This window comes from Macaca fascicularis, chromosome 4 (assembly GCF_037993035.2).
Source record: "Macaca fascicularis isolate 582-1 chromosome 4, T2T-MFA8v1.1".
In the NCBI taxonomy this organism is placed as follows: domain Eukaryota; kingdom Metazoa; phylum Chordata; class Mammalia; order Primates; family Cercopithecidae; genus Macaca; species Macaca fascicularis.
Window position 1 is genome coordinate 125,082,271 of NC_088378.1, and position 20,257 is coordinate 125,102,527.

At 41.0% G+C, this 20,257-nt stretch overlaps 1 protein-coding gene across 3 annotated transcripts in view; it reads left to right on the forward strand.

Annotated features, from left to right (window-relative positions):
* The first annotated feature begins 13,329 nt into the window (after nt 1-13,329).
* The window catches only part of RCAN2 (regulator of calcineurin 2), a 257,618-nt gene continuing 250,690 nt past the window's right edge, over nt 13,330-20,257 (forward strand). Inside the window, exon 1 of one of the 3 annotated variants that reach the window (XM_005552815.4) lies at nt 13,330-13,527. The gene's annotated coding sequence lies outside the window, so the exon portion shown is untranslated. Of the gene's footprint in view, nt 13,528-13,947; nt 14,227-14,381; nt 14,524-20,257 lie in introns of those variants that run through there. The other 2 variants (XM_005552816.4, XM_015449345.3) reach the window with 2 other exon arrangements.

Here is a 20,257-nt window from a genome sequence, read left to right on the forward strand (position 1 = left end):
AAACAGGAATATATTTCTTACCATTGATTTTAGTCAAAGAAGTTTCAATGGCATTGTTCAGTTGGGAAACAAATGTGGAAGTGGGAAATTCCTCCTGAAGTGGGTGGAGGAAGACAGGAAGAGTCTCCATGATGCCTGAGTTGAGTCTTGAATAATAGTTTTTTACCAGGTGGATTATATGATGAAGGATGTGCTAAACTAACAACAGTAGAATGGGAAAGGCACAGGAAGGCCCAAAAGCTTGTGATATTATGATCACTACAAGTTCTGCCTTTCTCCTAATATTTGAGAGCTATGGAGCTTATGCACTGTCAGACGACCAGAGAGAATTACTACCTTGTGTGTGCCTGAGAGCAGAACTTCTCAAATTTAATGTGCACTCGAATCACCTGGGGGTGTCGTTAAAATGTGCAATCTGATTCAGGAGGTCTGAGATGGGCCCTGACACTGCATTCTAACAAGTTCCCAGGTGATGTTGATGCTGCTTATCCAGGCACTATGCCTTGAGAATCAAGGCATGTTCTTAGAGAATGAGAAGGCATTGTTTCCAGTGTTCTGATTTTATTCCAGGACTATATATGATCCCTGTGATCTGCCTAGATGTAGGCAGCCTTCTGGTGTCTGGGAATGCAGGGAGTTGAAGAACCAGGTAAAATGCTGTCTAACAGTCATTGAATACTACTATCTGGCAGGTGCTGTTTTAGGTCCATTATGGGTAGGTTCTTATTAGAAAATATAACAAGCTGAAAGGTAGGCACTATTATTATTGCCATTTTATATATAAGGAAATTCAGTAACTTGCTTGAGGTCATAGGATGTGGTAGAGCAAGAATTGGAATCCCAGGCTCTTACCAGTATAGTTATCCTTTGCTATTTGAGTGGTTGGAACTGAGAGTGCACTCAGTTCTGTCTTTTTAGATTTTTCTTCTGCAAATGGCAGTATAAGCACTTACGAAACAAAGTGGAAATAGCACATACTTCACTAGGTTGTCTTAAGGGTTAATATAAATAGTGCATATAAAGCACTCAGGTTACTGTCTGACAGCAGGAGGCCTATAAATCACTGTTATTTAGATTACATTGTTGGTTATGAGACCAGAAATGTCAGAGGTTTTAGAGCCAGACTTCCTTCTTCTCCCCACCCCAAACAATTCCCTAATCTTCTTATACAGTCGTCTAGGAAAATGTCACGGCTTGGGGAATTTTTGTTGTGTATTATTTGGGATAATTTTTCTTTTGTATTGTTTGTTTGGGATTGGCTTTTGGATTGTGTTAAGGGAGTGGAAGCAGAAGTTTCTTTTCTTATCCTGGCAGAACACTGTATCCCATTAAAGATATATGGCAACAGAAACTAATCGCACCTTCTTGAAAGGTCCTAATGCCAACTCCAGAACATCCTCAGCACATCACAAAAACATACTAGATTACTAGCTGAAATGGAGTACCTGGGCTTACACTCTATCAGATATTATGAATCCCAAACCATTAGTGGTTGCCAGTAGCCACATTCCATCACTTCTTTCCCTCTAGAAAGTACTGCCTTTAGATTGGTGGGGGGTCCTATCAAAGACACAATACATTTTGCTCTCAGATAAATTCAAGTCTATGATGGTACATGTCAAGATTAAATACATCGATTACTTTGAAAGGTTTCCTTCTGAGATAACTTCAAATTATTTTACATTCTTTTATTCTTTTCCTGTTTTTCTTCCATGTCAAAATTTGGACAAATTATTATCACTATTTTGCCACGTCAATCCTTAACTTGCTGTGTGCTGACAAATGTCTAATTGAGCACAAGGCTTAAAATCATTGAGCATTGCCCGAGTGAAGTTTGGCTGTGGAAAGTAAGAATGGAATGAAATAACATTTAATTTAATAACGATGAAATGAAACTAACCTACCAACCTTGATTCCTCTTGATGTATCTTTGGGCCCGAGATGAGGTTTCAGTGTTTCTTTGCCAAGTGTGGAAAAATTTGGAGAATAACTGACTAGCAATCTTCTCACCAAGGAGTAGGGAGAACTATTTTTATTGAATTCTAGAATATTAAATTTAGAAAAAAACTGTTGTAGATTATATAAATCACTTATCTTCCCCAGTATTTTACAAATGAGAAAACTGAGGCCCAGATAATTTAGCCCATTGTCACACAGCTAATCAATTGATGGCCAAGGCAAACGAGACATTTGGGTCTCTTTTCCACTTTATCAGCAGCAATTTTATTTATGCAACTTATTCTATGTTTATCCCTATATTATTATACTAGATATACTAGGGAAGGTGGTTACAGTTGCTCTAAAATTGAAACTACAGATGGTGTAATGTTTCCAAAATTCAGGTAAGAAGATATCAGAGGTTAGGGTATAGCATTCCGGGTGATCTATTCCTGAAATGTGGACCTCTGAGCTGCAAGTCTGGGGCAGCTCTTGAATGCACAATTAAAGGGAGGAAAGGTTTCATTGGAACACAAGCAGTCTTCTTGGAGGGGCAACTTTCTCTTTCTATCACATGACACACACAAGAGTAGCCAATTTGTGTGTGTGTGTGTGTGTGTGTGTGTGTGTGTGTGTGTGTTAGGGGAGGGAGGAGAACTAAGGCAAGTCCCTATTGCTGGCACAGCCCAGCCTCACCAAGAAGTCACAACGCTCCCATCTTCCCCAGTTCCAAGTTGGGTGGGACCCAGTCACATTTCCCATGGATGTCCGTGTAGGCCATCTGAAATGCTATTTCAGAGACAGAGTGTTCTAAATCAGGTTTTGGGTTTTGGCAGAGGACTGGAACCCTCTTTTCTAATATTACTTCTGTGGGAAAGTGTTTTCTGAGCTCCAAACAACTCAACTTACAAATGCATTTTTTGAATATGACCCATTTATATGCTGAGGACTGCCTGTTCCGGGGGGAAAACAACTTCCCATGTATGGCTTGGTGGAACCAACTGCAGGCATTTCTTATGTTGATATTATTCAAAGAATATTATATAATGTGCCTGAAATCTGAAGCACATTCAAGCTTTCTTCCAGGTAGGGTTGGTTACTAGGTAAGCAGCTCTCCTATGAGGTAGAATTTAAGGATGAGATGAGTCCCTCCTTTCCCATTGATGCCCTCAGCTTGGTCTTATCAAGCTCTCTGAAATTACCAAACCAAGTAATGTGGTTTGGGAGGCTTAGAATGTTGTCTAAGAATGTTATCTCTCTATAAGTATTTACCACACTATGAACTAGAAAAAAAACTTATTTACGTACATATTTTTTTACTCCATAGACTGTGAGAGGAATATTAAAAACAAAATACATCCCACCCATCTTTTTGTTTGTTTTTGTTATTTTTCTCCTTTTGGGCAAACCAAGTAATTAATGCCAAGTAAGTGCCAATTAAGGTGGGAGTTTTATGTGTGCTGAATCAGTATGTTGGGCACAACTTTTTCTTAAACCCAGGTTCTTATTTCTGTTTTGACTATTAAAAATACAGATTCACAGGTCCTACTCCTAAAGACTTTCAGGGAAGTGAGAGATAGGATTTTGTAACCTGTATATTTTAAACCTCTCAAGAAAAATTGGTAAAGTCGCTTCTGAGGCAAGATATAATAATTACTGATTCAATAATCAATTAATTTAATTATTCATTCTTTCCTTATATACCAAAATGTGTTTATTGCAATGTAGGTACTGGGTGCCAGGCATAGAAAGACAAGAAAAGCACATGCATAGTAAGAGAAGAAAGTGATGTGGGAGCTACTGATATTTTGTGGTGAAATTTGGGAGACTGGCATCACAAAAGTCTTCACAGAAGCATTTATTTACTTTTTATTTTTTTTTATTTTTATTTATTTATTTTTTTTGAGATGGAGTCTCGCTCTGTCGCCCAGGCTAGAGTGCAGTGGCCGGATCTCAGCTCACTGCAAGCTCCGCCTCCCGGGTTCACGCCATTCTCCTGCCTCAGCCTCCCGAGTAGCTGGGACTACAGGCGCCCGCCACCACGCCCGGCTAATTTTTTGTGTTTTTAGTAGAGACGGGGTTTCACCGTGTTAGCCAGGATGGTCTCAATCTCCTGACCTCGTGATCCGCCCATCTCGGCCTCCCAAAGTGCTGGGATTACAGGCTTGAGCCACCGCGCCCGGCCGAAGCATTTATTTATTGGCGAGGTAACGGCTGAGTCATAGAATGTCTAAATTCTTTAGATAGCCTGGATTCAAAGCTCAGCTCTACCACTTCCCAACTTAGAACCATTGTCAAGGTGCTTAACTTTCTGTGTCTCAGTTTTCTCATCTGTAAAATGGGGCAATCTTAGTACCTACCTCAGAGAGGTGCCATGAAGATTAAATGTGCTGATGTAGCTCAGGTGCTTAGAAAAGTGACCTCAAGCTTCGGCACGCATCAGAATCTCCTGGAACTCTTGTTAATTAACATACGTTTCTGGGTCACCACCCCGAGTTTCTGATTCAATAGATATAGGGTGGAACTGAGAATTTGCATTTCTAAAAATTTCCCAGGCAGAGGGAAATGTCAGTGCATGGCATGGAAGTGAAAGCAGGGGACAGAAGACAGAGAAACTGACAGAGAGACAGGTTGGACTGTGGCCACCAGACTGTAGAGAGCCTTGTCCCATTTAAGTGTAGATGTTATCTGAGAGTAACCAGAGATCCTATTATCAGCCATTAGCACCTTCGCTGAAATTAAGTTATCAGAGTATTCTGTCAATATGTCAAACCCTGGAGAAATCTGACTCATGCCTCAATTTTGATGGCCCCAATATATCAGTGTTTCTTCTTTGGAAAATCAACCCACACCACTGAGTCACAGGCACCTGCGGGTGCTCAGTTGTCCAGACCCCTGTGGTGGGACCTGTGGATTGGATCCATGATCACACCTGGAATTGCCTATCAGCATCTGCATACTCATCTTCTCCAATCCCCAAATGCACATTGCTTTTATTTGCAGACTTTGAAAAATACAGCATCGGGAGGCTTAGAATGTTGTCTAAGAATGTTATCTCTCTATAAGTATTTGCCACACTATGAACGAGGAAAAAAACTTATTTACGTACATTTTTTTTACTCCAGAAACTGTCAGAAGAATATTAAAAACAAAACACATCCCACCCATCTTTTTGTTTGTTTTTGTTATTTTTCTCCTTTTGGGCAAACCAAGTAATTAATGAGTTTTAGTTTAACAGATAATTCCTGAATTGCAGTTCATTGTGCATGCCTGTGTCTGTGTAAGAAATGCAGATAACTTAGCTGCCCTGTGGCTGTTTTCATGCATCTCATTCTATCAGCACTTTGTACAACTTTACACACTCCAGACACACCAAACCCAAGGAAGGTCCAATATGGGCAGCAGTGGCTTTCATCCTGGGACCACTATGAAGGCAGGTTTGACTACTTGGGGCATGACATGCCGTAACAAAAGGAAAAAGAGAAATCAGGGACAGGCAGTTTTCCTCTGGCATCTGAACAATAGTATGGATGTGTCATGATAAAAGAAACAGGGAGAGTCACAAGGAGAAGAACTGCTCTTACTGTTACATCAAAATTGAAGAAGTAGGAGGAGGCTGGAGGTGGAGAGAAATCACATAATAGGAGAAAGTACTTTGGTGGGTAGAATTTATAGACAGAAAGCCCACTGACTGTGGCATCACTCTCAATAATAGTTTTAGCCTTACTTCATCCTGCCTGCCTTATAGATAAGATTTATTAACATACTTAAGCAAAGAATTACCCCTGCTTTCTACAGCATCTAATCCAGAGCAAAGCAGTGCTTCCTTGAACTCTCCCGAAAATCACTTAGGTTCAAATCCTGTAAGTCCTTTCTAACATCCTCTTCCTGTGTGATACCCCACTAGCTCCACGGTGTGTGTTTACTCTCATTACAATGAGCAATAAACCCAAATTACTCAACTGCAGGTGTTTTCTTGATGGCCTTTGGCTGGAGGATATTGACACTAGAAATTCTTGAGCTATTAGAGATAGACTGAGTCATTTTGACCATATTTTTTCAATGAGAATGTGGGTTATTTTCCCACTCCCACCTCCCCCAGCCCACGAAAGTCTTTAGAGCAATTGAGAGCAACCAAAACTTGTCCATAGGATCACTCACTGTGTTCCCCGACTCAGTGAGCCCTCCTCACCTCTCTACTCTGCTCTGAATGCTACCAAGAAAAACTAAAACAAATTAACTTGAATGTTTTGAGAAGTGCTTCTTCCCTCCTTTTCAATTTCACAACTTGACATGAAATATTGTAAACCTAGAATAAATATACATGACAGCCTCTACTTTCAGACCAGAAATCTGGACTGTTCCAGTTTATTTTAATTTTAAACCCAGCCCATTTTTATTTTTGCCACTATAAGGCGTGGAACTGTTGCATTAAAAATGTATCTTTTTCATGTAACGTTACAACACATCTAAATCTATAAGGAATATTCTGAAGTGTAGATATGCTACATGGTACTTTTCCAGTAGTAAATGTGGGCCAGCCTGATGCAGGAAAAAAGAACAGCTACTTGATTGAAACTCACAAGACTGGGGGGTTTTTAGTCTGAGTTTTCCACGAACCATCACTTTGACCTTGGAAAAGGCATGTTTTCTAAGCCTAAATTATCTATCATCCATTAAACATTTATTGAAAACCTGCTCTATGCATGGTATTAGGATAAGTTGCTAGCTCTATTCCTTAAGTAGTTTGCAAATAATATAATGTGACATGTATTGCATAGAAGCATGTTTTTAAAACTACTACAGGAACACTGAAAAGGAAGGCTTAATTCACTCGTCATGGTCACTAAAAATGGCTGTATTTTTTTTATACACAGGAGAACCTATGGTCTCAAACCAGGCTACTTAGGGTCCACTCTGACTCAACTTACCAGGGCTGGGCAATCTATTTGTGTCTTGGTTTCCTGATCTGTAAAGTGGAAATAATAATTGTACCTATCTCATCAGGAATTATGAGGATTACATTAATTTATATGTATAAACTGCAGAGAACAGTGATTGAGCAACCACTCAAAAAACATGTTTAATATTGTTGTGATTATTTCTAGTTATAGTGCTAGATAATCTGCACATTTCCTCACAAATTCAAACTTTATAATTTTTCCTAGTGTGGAAGCAAATAGTCTAGAGTCATTTCTTTGAATATCTGAGTATGGATCTTTGGAAAATATGAAATCTTTCAAGGATCATAAGTGACTTTTAATAAAGCCTACACTTGGTGAATTGAATTTTTCTCTAAGTCAAGAACAATGAAGCAGGCAAACCTACAAGGGATATATTTCACTCAAAATTCTAAGCTCTGTAAGAGCAAGCATGTTGTCTTATTCATTGCTATATCCCTAGCACCTATAGCAGTACCTAACACATACTGGATTAGTGGATTCTCAGCAAATATTTGTTCAATGAATAAATCAATGTTTGGCACATAAAGACAAGTACTTTTTTATTTTTTTATTTTTTATTTTTATTTTTTTTACGGAGTCTCTCTCTGTTGCCCAGGCTGGAGTGCAATGGTGCTATCTCAGCTCACTGCAGCCTCTGCCTCCCGGGTTCAAGTGATTCTCCTGCCTCAGCCTCCCAAGTAGCTGGGATTACGAGCACGTGCCACCACGCCTAGCTAATTTTTGTATTTTTAGTAGAGATGGGGTTTCACCATATTGGCCTGGATGGTCTCCAACTCTTGACATCGTGATCCGCCCACCTCGGCCTCCCAAAAAGCTGGGATTACAGGCGTGAGCCACTGAGCCCAGCCGAGACATACATATTTTAATTATCTTCGGTTACTTGAATTATGTATAAAGAATTCTAATTTAATAGAGTGATAATTTTCAACCTATTTTCCCCCATAGACCTAAGATATATGATGTTCTTATATTAATAATGTCAATTACAAAAGCATTTCGATCCAACTCAGAGCAGAAGGGAAAAGGAAAAGAAATATGGATACCATGGAAGCACATTAGAATCACAGGAGGAAATATGTATTGTGGGACAGTCCCCAGATTCTGACTGTTCAAAGTGAGCATGACTTTTGTGTGTCCTTTGACAATCACTGACAATAATGGAGGTCTCAAGTAGTGGTCCCCGGGCTCTAACCTCATTCAGTTTTATCACTGACTTAAATAAGGGTGTAGACAGCATACTTAGAAAATTTGCCAATGACACAAATCTGGATGGGATAACAGATACTTAACACACTGAAGGCAAAAATTAAGCTCTGAATGATCTCAGCTTGTGAAATTATAGGATCATTCTAACAAGAATGTTTTGTTTAAAAATTCTACTCTGCAGATAGAGAATATGAGGTGAGTATTGGGAGAGGTCTATTGTTGTGCAGCAAAGTATTTAAAAGACTGAGGGATTATAGTTGAAAGTAAATTCAACATGAATCAACTGAGTGATCTGACAGCAAAATAACTATATAGGCACTTAAGAAGAATTAATAGAAATAGTATTCAGGAGAATGGATGTGATGGATCCATTTTACCCTCCTCTGATCACATACACATTCGATTTATTTATTTATTTAGAGACAAGGTCTTGCTTTATTACCCAGGCTGGAGTGCAGTGCCATGATCTCGGCTCACTGCAGCCTCAACCTCTTGGGCTCAAGTGATCCTCTCACCTCGGCCTCCCAAGTAACTAGGACTACAGGCACACACCACCATGCCTGACTAAGTTTTGTATTTTTGTAAAGACATGGTTTTGCCATGTTGCTTAGGCTGGTCTTGAACTCCTGAGTTCAAGTGATCTGCCCACTTCAGCCTCCTAAAGTGCTGGATTACAGGTGTGGGCCACCATCCCTGGCCCTATTATTTACTCAAAGTCTCTTCTCTCATCTCTTTTCTCTTCTTTCTCTTGCAGGAAGACAGCATTATATGGGTTGGGCAGGGGAGAGGAGGTCATCAGACAAAGGATGGTACAGTAGGAGTCAAGGCTTGTACAAAGAGGGTGTCTGAGTAGGGCACGCGCCCAAAAAAAGACTGGAAAAATAAACTTATTGAGGATGATAGGAGCCATGTTTTCCCATTGTTAGAGAAAAGAGGTATACATTGGAAAAGGAGAAAAACGAGAATAAAGCCTATGGTGTTGGATTGGAATTGCGGGATTGTTGCAAACTCATGATTTTCAATATATAAAAGTAGACATAGAAATAAAGAAGTAAATTTATATACATACATATGTATAAAATATGTATGAAAGGGAAAAGATAACTCACAGAATGAGAGAAAATATTTGTAAATCATATATTTGAGAAGGAGTTAATATCCACAATTCTTAAAGGACTCTTACAACCCTACACAAAAAAGACAGACCAATTAAAACATGAGCAAAAGCCAAAAAAATTAAATACTTAAGCATAAAGTCAATAAAATATTTACAATATCTCTGTGAGTGAACCTACAAAGCTCTAATAAAAGGAATCGGAGAGGAACTAAATAAATGGAGGGATATTCCATATTTATGCATAGGAAGACTCAGTGTGGTCAATATGTCAGTTATTCCCACCTTGATCTGTAGATTAAATGGCATCCCAGTCTAAACTGCATTATTTTCTGGATGTTGACAAAATGATTCTAGAGTTTATATGGGAAGGCAAAAGATCTAGAGTAGTCAACAAAATATTGAAGGAGAAGAACAATGTCAGAGGACCAAACCAACTTGACTTTAAGATTTATCATAAAGCTATAGTAATCAAGAGAATGTGGTCTGAGTGAAAGGACAAATATATCAGTGGAACAGAATACAGAGCCCAGAAATAGACCCATACAAATACATAGTTAACTTATCTTTGATGAAGGTCCAAACATGATTCAACAGAGAAGAGATAATCTTTTCAATATATAGTGCTGGAACAAGAGGATACCCACATGAAAGAAAAAAAGAGATTCTAGGCAGAGACCTTATAACCTTCACAAAAATTAACTCACGATAGATAATAGACCTAGATGTAAAATTCTAAACCATAAAACTCCTAGAAGATAACATGGAAGAAAATCTAAATAACCTCAGGTTTGGTGATAACTTTTTAGAAACAGTGCAAAAGGTAAAATCTATAAAAAATTGATAAGCTGGACTTTATTAAAAAGAAAAGCAGGCCGAGCGCGGTGGCTCACGCCTGTAATCCCAGCACTTTGGGAGGCCGAGGTGGGCAGATCACAAAGTCAGGAGTTCGAGACCAGCCTGGCCAATATGGTGAAACACCGTTATTACTAAAAATACAAAAAATTAGCCAGGCATGGTGGCGGGCGCCTGTAGTCCCAACTACTCGGGAGGCTAAGGCAGAAGAATTGCTTGAACCCAGGAGGCGGAGGTTGCAGAGAGCCGAGATCGCGCCACTGCACTCCAGCCTGGGTGACAGAGAGAGACTCCATTTCAGAAAAATAATAAATAAATAAATAAAAATTACTCTGCAAAAGACACTGTCAAGAGAATGAGAAGACAAGTACCAGGCAGGAGAAAATATTTATAAAAGACATATCTAACAAAGAACTCTTATTCAAAATACAAAAATAACTCTTAACAATAGAAAACAAGAAAAACGACGATAAGAAAATAATCTGATTTTAAAAATGGGCAAAAGATCTGAACTGACGCCTCACCAAAGAAGATGGCAAATAAGGCATTGCAAATGGCTTTAAGCATATAAATTTGACAAATGGCAAATAAGCATATAAAAGTTCTCAACATCATGTCAATAGGCAGCTACAAATCAAAATAATGAAATGCCCATTAGAATGGTGAAAATCCCAAACACTGTCAACACCAAATGCTGGTGAGGATGTGGAGTAACAGGAAGTCTCATTCATTGCTGGTGGCAATACAAAATGCTATAGCCCCTTCAGCAGAGTTTGTCAGTTTCTTACAAAATTAAACCTACTATATGATCTATCAATCACACTCCTTGATATTTACCCAAACAAGTTAAAAGCTTACATTCACACAAAAACTTGCACATGAATACTTAGAGCAACTTTTTAATAATTGTCAAAACTTGGAAGCCAACAAGTTGTCCTCCAATAGGTGAATGAACAAATAAACTGTGGTATATCCAGACAATGAAATATTATTCAGTGCTAAAAAGAAATGGGTTATTTGAGCCATGAAAAGACAGGGAAACTTACATGCATATTAAGTGAAAGAAGCCAATCTGAAATGACATTCACCTATATGACATTCTGGAAAAGGCAAAAGTATGGGGACAATTAGAAATTCAGTGGTTGCCAGAGCTTAGTGGGGAGGATGGGATGAATAGGCAGAGCACAGAGGATTTTTACGGCAGTGAAGCTATTCTGTGTGAAACTATAATGGTGGATTTAGGTCATTATACTCTTGTTCAAACTCAAAAAAGTACATCACCAAGAATGAATCTGTAAACTATGGACTTGGGTTGATAATGTTGTGTTCATGTAGCTGTATTCATTGTATTACTCCTGTGTCGGACTTTGATAGTCAGGGAGACTATGCATATGTGGGGGCAGGCAGTATATGGGAGCTTTCTGTTCTTTCTCCTCAACTTTTCTGTGAACCTAAAAGTTTATATTTATAATGTCATGTACAACCATTGAGAGGCAGCCTAGTGGGGACTCCAAAGCCAGGTTGTCTAGGTGTGAATTCAGCTTTCCACTTGTTAGCTTCAGCAAGTCATTTATTTAATCTTTCTGTGTTTTCTTTACTATAGGCTAATTATAGTACCTATCTAATAGAGTTGCCATGAAAGTGAAATGAATTAATGTATAAAAATTCATTGGTATGGAGTGTGGCATATACTAAATGCTCAATAAATGTTAGCAAACCAAAATTCTAATCTTATTTACCACCATTCTTAACATTAGCTACCCTTTAGCCTCACTCCTTCTGATCTCCAAAACCCTCTTCAAACTCAGACCTCATCCCATAAACTCTTTTTCTCTCTGTATTTTCTTCTTGCCGTTAACATTTGTTTTGCCAGTAACATTTTGTTCTTCTCAAGGTGAATAAAAAGAGGCTATCGTCACTTTTCATTTTTGTCCCTCATTGATTATGCTTCATTCTTCACACAAGCTGACAAACACAGAATTTCTCTTAGCAGTAGAAGGAGGAATACGTGGCTGTGAGAACTCAGAAAAAGCATCTAGAAGAGTAACAATATCTATATTTGGTGTTAGGAAAATGGCCATGTTGATTTTGCTAACAACTAACATATGTTGAGTATCACCCTGTGCCAGGCACTGTGCTTAGGTGTTTTACATGTATTACCTCATTTAGTTCTCACATTAAAACCTGTGTTTTTCCAACTTTTCAAAATTTCTACAATGAATATATTGCTTCTATAAGTTGAAAATTTTATTTGTAAATGTATATTCACAAACTAATAAATAGGCCCTGTTAAGATGAAAGTCATCAGTTTGGCGAAGATTCTAAGAAGTACTCCCTAATAAGTGAGATTTTGTTTAAAGGGTTGGGGATGCTTTACTTGGAAAGAAAGGGGATCCTGGAGTGCATTAGACGTGCTAGCTATTTTTACATATTTTAAAGATAGAAGAGGAATTTGACTTGGTTTCTTTGACTTCAAAAAGTAAGCGAGAACTGATGATTCAAGGGAGGCAAATTTTTGCTCAACTTAAGAATGCCCTTTCAGACAATTACATCCCAAACGGCAATTATCTAAATCAACGATTATTTACAGATTTATGCATCCAGGGGAAGGCTGGACGAGGGGAAGCCTAAGGTCATTTTCAATTCTGAAATTGTGTTTATATTAATGCAGATTAATCAGAGAGAAGAGCCAATGTCTACCTTTTTTTGTTGGGGGGGGGGGGGAACGTGATTCTATGTCAACTTTGGAAAAAAACAACGTAGTGTCTGGGTAAGTGAAGAATGATTGTGAAGCTTATGGACTGCTTCAGTGCAATCGTAACATTGTTATCAGAAAATCAAAAGGCATAAAAAGCAAAAAGAAAACGGCTTATTTATGTAGCAATTAGAAAGATGACAGAACACAAATCTGATTTGAATGTTATCGACTCTCTCCCTCAGGTTGATCTGCATACCCCCTTCCTTTAATTTCCCGCACTCTCCCTATTATGATCTTTTGCATAATTCACATTCTCTTGCCATGAGACTCAGTCCTGTTCCTATCTGTGTCACCCGTAAGCCACAGGCTTCCTCGCCCATTTGAACTGCTTTATTCCGTAAAGCAGAGACTTCTAGTGGGGTTAACTTTGTTGAGCAACAGATCTACCCTACATTCCGCTTCACCTTCAGTCCCGTTTGCTGTAGGATACCAACCTCCCACTCACTGTGTCACGGCTCTCACACAATAGAAGTCCTTGCAGCCCCAGCCCTTCTGTCCTCAGGTCTGATGGCTGCAAATCCTGGCAAAGCTGTGAAGCCCGCGCAGGGCACCTTCAGCGGCCTGGGCTGGGCCGGGCGCAGGACTCCAGCCAGAGGGCGCCAGCGCCCACCAAGTGCAGAAGCCCGGGGGAACCAACCAGGGGCTCCCCGACATTTCCTCAGTTAGCCAGAGTCGGGGGGCTCAGACATCTGGTAAGAAGAGTCTTTCTCCCAGTACTCCCCAACCACAGTTTGCGTCTCTGCCCATTTCTTCTGGGCTGTCGCTGCCCCCTCACCCTCAGCTTAGTATGGGACCCCGAGGAGCCTCTCCCCGCTGAGGCCGGGACTCCTGCGGCCAGGCTCCCACGTCAGGTCCCCGGAGGCTCCTGCGCCTTCCCGGGCACCTGAAGTGGAAAGGAGGGGGTGCGGGGCTGAGGGCAGGGTGAGAGCCCCGGAGGTGCGGTGGGTGGGGGACGGGGGAGGGCACCGGGTCAGGAGGGAGGAGATGAGAGGAGGCCCGACAGGGGCTTTCGGTTTCCCTGGGTCTGATTGGAGGTTGGCCCGATGAGTCGGAGCTGGGGACGCGCCCATCTCCGCCGGCTCCTGCGAGAGCCTCCGGCTCAGCCCCTCCCTGGAGCCGCTTTGTCCCGGGTGACGGCGGCGGAGGTTGCGGGGAGGAGCGGGCAGCACGCAGAGACCCACCGACCCACGGCCGCAGAGAGCGGGAGGCGGGGCGCGCCGCGCCGCGTACGGCCCCACGCCCAGGCCCGCGGGCACCGCACCGCCCCCACGCGCTCGCACCGGCGGGCAGGTGAGCAGGCAGCGCAGCGTGCTGTAGCAGCTGGCCCCCGCGGACGCCCCAGCCGCCGCCTCCGCCTCCGCCTCCGCCGGCGCATCGCTGTCGCCCAGCAGGTCGGTTATGTAACCGCGCCGGCCAGGCTCGCCCAGGCACCCCGTCCCGCCGGGGCTGACAGCAGCCCCCGGGTCGTGCCGGGGGACCGCGGCGGGGCTCTGGCCGCGGGACCGGGTCTGGGTGCAGGGCGGGGGCGGCGGCGGGGGTGGGGTTTGTCTCCAGATCTGTGGTCAGTCCGGGCTGCGGCCGTGGGGACGGAGATCTCCCGCGACCCCCCTCTAGGGGGCGCGGGTCCCAAGGAGCCCCTTCCCCACTGCTCGTGGCCCGGGGGTTCGCCTTCCTGGAAGCAGCAGCAGGTGCGTAAGTGAAGGAACGAGGATGACGCCTGTGATCCCCAAGACAGGCTTAGAGAGGGGGATAGAAGAGGCTAGCTAACTAGATGCAGAGAGCAAAGAAGATTGAGAGACCCCCTTCTTGCCAAATGCAGAGGCTGGGGAGGTGATAGGTGCGCTGAGGTGCAGCGGGCTGAGAATTGTCCTGCTTGGGATTAGCGGGCTTGGGTCATCTAAAAATAACTTCAAGTTTGAAAAGTGAAATGGACTGGAGCGCAGTGTGCCGGGTTCGTCCTGCCTGTGGGATGCTTCGCTCCAGAAGTCACTAGAGGGAACAGGCAAATCCCAGCCGCCTGATCCCTTGGCCGCCTCCAGGTCTCGCTGGTTTCCAGGGTGCCTCGGTTTGCCTTTTAGTTAATGATTTATTCTTCAAGGCACTTCTGCCTTTTTCTTATCCCAAAATGAATTATAGCAGAGTGCATGCTTTGAATCTTTCCTGTTTCTTACAATGGGATAGACGTGTTCAACTGCCAAATGAATTTTTTTTAAAGTCTCAGTTTAGTAAAAACAAAAGTTTCTGGGATTCCTTTAATACGCATTCCCACAATTTTCCACAATTAGAGATGAAGGGATATCACAGCATTCCAACTCACACTTCTCTCTCCCTTCAGCCAGAATTTCACTTACCATACAGAGGGGAGACTTTAGGAAATGTAGGACAACTTTAACAGTGCAACTCAAATTTCACGTCTTTATGGTCCTTTATTACATCAACTTCAAAACGAAGAACAAAGATATCACAAGGCACCACGCAACACTTGCTAACCGGCCTCTGTATTCTGGGGGCACAGTGAAGTTGGAAATACCCAAAAGCTGGGAAGGATCAAGAGGCAGGTCAGCACTAATGGTGGAACTAGGCAGGGGAGTGAGCATTTGGCTGCTTTTCAGCATACTCATTGATTTTCTTTAGCCTTAGAGCTATTATATTATGATCAGTCATTGAGTTGAATTAGTCTAAAATGTGAGTTGCACTTTGATTTCAAATCCACTGCAAATCAAATCAGCATTTATTAAGCATCTACTACCTGAGTCCAGTGCATAGAATTTTGTGAGGGAAAAGTGTTCTCATCTAAAGCTACATGATTCCAAGAGCTCTTAAAATGCTTAATGTGTGCAGGTCCTCCAGAATTCACCTAAATTTGGGAGGATATGACTCTTTCTCCAGTGATGAACATTTAACAGACAGAAGTGGGAACTCGAGAGCTTTCTCATTTGCAAGTGCACATCACAGTGTTAAAAACCACTTGCATAATCATTTGCAGATAGTCATACATATCACAAATTCTTTTTATTGAGACTAACATTGACAGGGTCCGAGGTCTCATTTTCCTGTTCATTTTACTTTCTGTAGCATCCATTCAATCGAATCAGTAATTATTTGTTGGGCACCTACTGTGTGCTTTCTAGGTCCTGTGCCAGAGGCTAAAAGGATGAGGCCCATGCCTCCCAGAAATCAATTTAGCAGAAAAGGAGAAGAAAATAAATGATAATGATTCAACATCATGAGTGTTTAATGAAGATAGAAACAAGTTTAGTGGGAGCCAACAAAAGAAAGAGTGGAGGGAATCTGGAAGAGTTTACATTTGGTCTGGATCCCAATAGGTGGTAGGAGTTGTCTAGAGAAGGGGTTGGGTGTTCCACATTGAAGGAACAACATACACACATGACAGAAAGGTCACATTAGGAGGACCCCTACATGTTCTGAGGGAAGACGGGAATGTCTAGAAAGGTTTCACTGAGGCTGGATTGTGAATATACCCTGCTAAGGAGGAGAAATGGTAGAAATTATTTAATGGTAGAAATGATTTCATCTAACTTACATTTTGCAAAAACGACTTTGGAGTTGTGAGGAGGTGGGGTTGCAAAAAGGAATGAGGAAATTTTAGACCATTGGAGTGGCACAGGCCAAAACAAAACAAAAACCCCAAAACTCATAAAATGAAATGTGCCTGAACCAGATGGCCTAGAGGAAAGAGAAGAGATCTATACAGAGCCATTTCAAGGGGAGGATCAGTAGCATTGGTCACCAAGTGGATGGTGGTATGGAAGGAGAAGCTTAGATGTCTAGAGGATGGTCAGGCTTTTAACTGAGTTAGGGAGTAAATAAGAGCAGACTTAAGAAAGATGGAGAATTTTTATTTTGAACAACCAAATGAAAATGTTCAGTAGGCACTTTTATTTTCAAATGTAATTTCTTCATTTCTGGTGCCACCTTCTACTGATCTCATTTCCCTTCATTTCTGAGACTGTGTAAAGCTGCTTTTAGAGAAGAAGGAGAGACAAACTTAATAACAGGAAGTTGTTTCTACCTTTATCCCCAAAAGTGATACTATGAATTCAGTTATTTGAACTACTACTAGTGGTAACAGGGATAATAATGATAATATCTAACATTTATTCAGTGCTTACTACATACTGAGCACAAGGAAGTTAGAACTGTACATGGTTTATCACATCTGATCTTCCCACTAACCTTATGAGGCAGGCACTGTTGTTATTCTCAGATGACTGACAAGAAAACCAAGGCAAAGAGAGGATATCGTGCGTAGGTCACACAGTTTGTGAGAAGTGCACCTAGAATTGAAGCCCAGGCTCTGACCAGCATTCTGAATTACCAATGTGAATTAATGCATTAAAATAATTTTTTTTTTATCCTGGAATATGTTTTTGCCCTAGGTTTGGATATTTGTGGCTGACGCCATAAAAGAGAACTAGACTGAGATAGGAGTCCTGGCTTTTGACTGGGCTCTACACCTGATTTGCTGTGTGATGTTCGCAAAGTCACATCCCATCTCAGGCTTTCATTATTTTAAATCTGTATATTCATGGAACAAGAGGTTGGTTAGATGCTCTCTAGGGAGTCTTGACATTCTGAAGTCTCGCTGTTTGCTTTCTCAAATTCTCTGCTACTGGAACCATTGGTCCGGGTTAAGGTCGTACCTGTCTGATCACTTAGAGCATAGGAATATTTCAAAGAGGATTAACACAAATGGTGGCTTCTCCTTAATAGCTTGGTGTGAACCGATCCATTTTACAGAGCTAATGGGAGTGCCTGAGGTTGGGGAAGCATGCTTCTGGAAGGAGAACCCTGCCTGCATGGGCACTAAAGTAGAGGAATCTCCATTGTCACTTACCAGTTTCTTTTCTTTAGACATGTTACTTTAACTCTACCAGAGTTTTCTCATGTCTGAGAAACTGGGGCAATTAATGCACATATTGTGAGGTTATTGTGAGGATTGAAGCAGGTACTATAAACCAGGCACCACGCACAAGTCCCTCTCGGTGAAGGTGCTCAGGAAATGGAGGTCCCACCCTTTGCCCCTAGGGTAAATATAGAGAGGGAAAGGTAGAGTGTTTCTGAAGACAAAGTTTCCTACTTCATAGTTTTGATAGGGGCCACCTCTTAGTTGAGTATCATCTATTTATCTAAGAAAGAAATGTATATTGGTAGTATAAAAACACACAGCACATTAAATAGCTTTCAAAATGTGTGTCTCTCAAGTATTCATTAATAGGTTACCTTTTCAGAGATAGAGGAGCGTCAACATTCCCACAACACAGAGTTTTCAATTCTTCTTTTGCCAGCTTATAAGGAGGCCAGTATTGCTGTAAATAAAGAAATAGTAATGCCATGGTTGGTCATACTGGATTCTATTATTATGGCATAGAATAGAGAGGGGACAGAATGATTTTGTTCTGTGTGTGTCTGTGCACAGATATGTGCCTTGTCTTCCTGAAGAGTTTTCTGCCTCTGCCTATAAAGTATTCACTGTTCTTGTGTCTTTTCGCTTGTTACCAACTCCAGGTGTCATATATTGTAAGTTAAATTAATTAGTTGAGGAATATTTTTAAAGATGGAAGCAGCTTTAAACTCAACGGAAACTTCAAAAATCCCTTAAAAATGAGTGACCATGAATGGTACTTTCCAGAAGTTAAAGAAATGCTTCCAAATACAGGTCAAACTCCCTCCAGTTCAAAATGCCCACAGAAAAGTTTTTTTTTATAGTATGGATGGAAACAGCCTTATTTTCATATCAGATCTTCTATACTCAACTTACTGTAAGACCAGCGATGAAATTTGGGGATCCTAAGCTTTGGAATGTATGCATAAAAAGACATTGTACCAATGTAACATTGTAATGGTAGCTATTGGACCCCCCCCAAAAATGTATTATTTTAGAACTAGGTCCTAGATTTTATTGCTATTTCCTTAGTTCTTTGTGGGAATAATTGCTTTATTGTATCCTGTAATTGAGATTTACCTGTTCCAAAATATTATAATTTCTTTGAAGCCATGGGCCATGCCTTAATACTTCTCAGTGTTGGGAATGAAGTATAAAGAACACGGACTTGGCATGAAAAAGCCTGGATCTCAATCCTGGTGCTGTCATTTCCCTGCTATGTGACCTTGAGCTTCCCATTGACCTAACAGTCATAGGAGCTGGCATTTGTTGAGTGCTGCCCCTGTTCCAGATGCTTTGCTCAGCATGCTACATACGTTATCTCATTTAATCCTTACAACAACTCCACGAGGTGGGTATTATCATCACTATTTACAGAAGAGCACACCCTTAGGATCAGAGGGAATAAGCCACTCAGTGCCGGGTCTCTGAGTTGTAGTTTTCTTATCTGTACAATTAGGAAAATAATACTTAATCTCCCCACTTTACAGAGGTGTGAGGGTGACGTACCATGAGTTTGTGAAAGTGCACGGGAAAATGGAATGCTTTGCACAGATGTTGAGGATGATAGTCACAATAGGGACCTACTAATAACAGGAAATCAATTATAGATGGGCCTGGTATAGTACCATGGCTGTGAGAAGAAAGATGTCCAATGCGTATAAAATACATTTATATAATGCATTAAGAATGTTGTATTTCCTTGCCCTGTTCTTTGGTACAAATAGATTGTTTTTTTCCAGGGGTAACTTATTTGTTGTCAGTACCAGTGTCAGGCAAGGGCTGATCAGGACATGGAACTGGGTCCAGCTGGTGAAGCGGGAAGGCGACTGTGGTTTGAAGAGGAGAGGTACTGCCAGAGGGGTGTTTTAGTATAAACAGAGAAGGGTGAAAGTCAAAGCCAAGGTCGAGGAAAGGATACGCATGATGTGGAGTGCAAGAAGGAGTCATCATCAGGGTTTACATCAAGTGTGAGTGACAGGCAGGACATGGAGTTTGTTCATGAAGGCTAGAAATATTTTACAGTGTCTGCTGAGGCCTGTCCACTCAGCAGGAAAACTAGGGACCCTCTGCCCTGAAGTTTTAATTTTTTTTTTCTTGGACATATGCGCTTTCTAGAAAAACTTTGGAAAATACAGGAAAGTATAAAAAGAGAATTAAAATAACATATTACCATGAGCAATTGACAATAACTATAAACATTTTGATGTACTTTTCAATTTTTATATGCATATTTTTATAGAAATGGAATTATAACTGTGTACAGAATTTTGCACGCTGTGCATTTCCCTGAAAATTTAAAATAACTTTCACATGAGGCCAATAATCTTTTTGAATATTTTTCTCATTAGCTGCATAGCATTTCCATGCATAATTTTGTCATAATTCATTTACACTTTCCCCATTGTTGAACATTCAGATCGTTCCCAATTATTTAAAATATCATACATACTACTTTGATAAACATCTTTGAGCACAAATTTTTTCTATGTTTTGGATTATTTCTTAGGAAAGAT